This window comes from Coenobita brevimanus, chromosome 74 (genome assembly GCF_032717465.1).
Source record: "Coenobita brevimanus isolate Jiangsu-jjx chromosome 74, ASM3271746v2, whole genome shotgun sequence".
Taxonomy (NCBI): Eukaryota; Metazoa; Arthropoda; class Malacostraca; order Decapoda; family Coenobitidae; genus Coenobita; species Coenobita brevimanus.
The window spans coordinates 33421408-33425220 of record NC_137027.1 but is presented as its reverse complement, the minus strand read 5'-3'; the positions used below and the strand labels follow the sequence as shown (position 1 = coordinate 33425220).

General features: G+C 43.8%; 1 pseudogene; it reads right to left on the bottom strand.

Annotated features, from left to right (window-relative positions):
- LOC145407818 (uncharacterized) overlaps nucleotides 1–3571 on the bottom strand; it is a 7303-nt pseudogene extending 3732 nt beyond the window's left edge.
- Nucleotides 3572–3813: the final 242 nt, after the last annotated feature.

The window sequence follows — 3813 nt, the reverse complement described above, 5'->3', positions numbered from 1 at the left end:
TGGTTGGTTTGTGATGGTTTGTGATCATCGGCATTTTACCCTCCCGGAAGAGAGCTGAGAGCTCATATAGTCCGATCTAAGGGCAAAGCCTTGACCTTCACACACGCACACACCCATCCTCTTGCTCAAGGACAGTGACCACCCGCTTTGTCAGTGAAACTTTTTCGCATCCCGAGCAAGGCGCGAACCCCCGTCTTAGCAGATGCTAGGCGAGAGCGTTACCACTGCACCAGCGTGTGTGTGTGTGTGTCCGACTCTGGACATAGGATTACAAGGCCTTTCCATTGAGACCCAGCAGTTCTACGTACCATAAGCTACACCTCTACATGTCACCATTCATTCATTCCTTCTCTCCCCCTTCCTCTTCTCTCCTCTCTCCCTCTCCCTTCCTCTCTTTCCTCTTTCCCTCTTCTTCCTCCTCCCCCTTTATCCTCACCTCTTCCTCCCTCCTCCTCATCTTCCGTCCTCACCTCTCTCTCTCTCTCTCTCTCTCTCTTCCTTCCTCCCTTTCTTTCGTGCATTTCCTCCCTTTCCTTCGTCCCTCCTCCCTTCCTTTTCTCTAATTCACTCTCCATTCCTCCTTTTTCCCTCCTGTCCCTGCTCTCTCTCTCTCTCTCTCTCTCTCTCTCCACATATAGGTAGTCGGTATATAGGAACAGCCTCAATAAAAGCAAAATAAGCAGGTTTGTCTATAAATACTTTCGTTTCCGCTATAAAGTTGCCGTGCTCTATAAACGCCTTAAAAGAAAACGGTATATTTAGGCTACACTTTTATGCAATTTTAATTTTGACTATAGCCCGAAGCCCTAATCCCGCAAAGGGTGGCCGCAGACAAAACGCCTCCGAGTCTTTCTGTCACCCACCATTTGACTGCCTTCCCCCGAACTCACTCCCCCCTCCCTCATATACCTCTCATCTCCATCCCTCCACCTCATCCTCGGTCTCCCCTCCCTCTCCCTCCCTCCACTTCACCTACTGTGCCCGTATTTTGTTTGGGTAAGGAAGCTCCCTGACACCTTTTCCTATGCGATTTATTTTCCAGACTACTCATTGATATCCGTTTCCTTCATATGGCTTTCCAGTATCGACATAGATTGCATGAATAACACTCAAGAATATAGTAACGGAGCAGGATCAGAAATAAATCGGTAAGGAAGAGGTGTTTCATGAGACCACCGCCCTGTATTAATAACTGTACTAGCTACCACGAAAAGTTAGCAAGGTATAAAACACACGCATAAATCGCTAAAAAAACCGCTATTACGGTCTCCAGTAAATTGGAGATAATTCACCATCTTTTCATCTTGAATATTGGATTGCAAGAGGAGTGCACCGTTCGAATATGATGCTAGTCACGAAGAAGAGCAATTGAGGGCGCAGATAGAGATAGATAGATAGATAGATAGATAGAGAGAGAGAGAGAGAGAGAGAGAGAGAGAGAGAGAGAGAGAGAGAGAAATAGACCTAGATACATAGAGGTAGATGGCTAGATAGATAGATAAACAGAGGTGTAGGTATGTACACTCGCGCACCACAATCTCTAGCCCACCTGAGTTTGGGCCGGAGATATGGCTCGGATCCTCTCTGGACGACAGCCCACTAAAACTATCACAAGGCCAGACACGCACGAACACATATGCTTCGAAAAATAGAAAAGAGTCCTGACTCACTGTCTGTCATGTAAACCGTACAACTCTTGCTGTTGTTATACTATGCAATAATATTTTGGCTGCAAAAATATCAATATATTTCTTTACTGCATTTTAATTCCTCAAATATTTACCTTAAACAGGGACACAAAAGAATATACCCATAAACTTTTAAGAATTACGAATCAAACGAAGCACTTCCATACCACGCAGTGAACACACAGGTATTCAGTGTGTGTGTGTGTGTGTGTGTGTGTGTGTGTGTGTGTGTGTGCGTGTGTGTGTGTGTGTGTGTGTGTCTGTACTGTAACATCAAGATTCTTCCTCAGTAATTGTTTCTTTAATGTGATTACTCGTATCTATTGTGTATAATTATCTAGCACGAAAATCTGGTAAACTTAACGTTAGTGAAAGTTCATTATGATCGTGATTCCTCCTTAAGCTCAGTGTTTCCTTCACACTCATTCTTCATTCTTACAGTCATTCTGCCGTGTATGATAATCTCATTAAAATGGTGATGCTTTTCAGATATAAATTATTATTTCACATTATATAGAATCGACAGTGTTGTCTAACACGAGCGTTGGATAATGAGATAACACCGGATTCATATTTGTCATGTTTATGAAATACAGTTCACAAACAATTTAGACATAATTATTACAAGTATCCCAAAAATTTTAGACAATAATTACAAGTATCCCAAACACTTTAGACATAAAATAGAAACAACCAGTATGCAGTGTGCAACTACCAGCCCTGCAACACAATAACATTATCAAACATATATCACATGTAATATAGTTACGTGACAAGGCCTCTATCGCTGAAATACCTGTTGGACCTAGTTTAGTATTCTGTCCAGCCTCCATTTGCTTTTATGACTTTCTGCAGTCTTGTAGGCATGGATTCTACTAAATTGCTACATATGTTCGGCCTGTTTCTTATTCCCTCCCATACCAATCTTGCCTTGCGCCTCACTGCCTCCCTAGTTTTTTCCTCCACACCCCATTCCTGAACCATAAATGCCCAGAGATTCTCTATTGGATTGCAGTCTGCTCCTTTAGGAGGCCAATCCAACAGAATAATTTCTGGGTGAGCCTCGAACCAACGCCTGACCGTACGACATGTATGAATTGGGCTATGGTCTTGCACCATATATATATGGGCTGTGGTTCAGGAATTGCATAAGCCCGCACCGATGGGATAAAGAAGGTCTCTGATATAATATTTATATATTGTTCTCCATTCATGTGCCCCTCAATGTCTGACAGTTCACCTACACCTCCCCACCACATCCATCCATGGAGGGAGGTTGTCACACGCCCACTTTTTGATAACTCCTGAATGTTTCTACACACATACCACGTATTATGCAATCTCCAACACTGGCGAGTGGCTGTCGAGACAGACGTGAAACACTTTTCATCTGTGAAAATAACCGATTTCCAAAAGTCATCTCCCACATTCACATATGTCTGGGCAAACGTTTGACGTGCCTCTTGCTGCGCCTCTGTTAAGGTTTCCTTGTGGGCTGGTACGAGTATGAAACACCGTAGCCCACTCTCCTGTAAGCGTCGTCTGGTGGTTATCGGGTGACAGTGAAGTTCGGTTGTATTTGTTATGCTCACGGCATTTGATAGTGGTGCTCTCTCTGCTTCTCTTCTTATCAGTTCATCCTCCTCAGGTGTGGTGACTCTTGGTCCACCTGGTCGGGGCCGGGGAAGCACGTGACCCTCCTCTTGATATCGTCTCAGCCAAAGCCTAACAGTATTTCTGGAGATACCGAGGAGGCGACCTATCTCCCGTATCCCCTTCCCTGCCTCGTGATAAGCAACAATCCTGGTGCGATGGGAGATAACCTCTGGACGGTTAGCCCTCGTTCGTGGTGGCCTCACACGACGTCGTGGTTGAACATCCATAACTGTTTCTATAGAGCGATAAAATAGACATAAGTAACACCTATGCATTGGTTAGTTTTTATCAGATTTTAATAAAGTGTGGCTTAAGTCACAAGAAGTTTATGAAGGGTGACAGTGGTTCATTCAAATCTTCGAATATCAAAGTATGAGTACTGTTACCCTGTCACCGTTAAGCTACAGCCTATTTTCTATATTTACACATTTAGCTTGCCTGTATATATCATAATGGTTGGACTACTGGA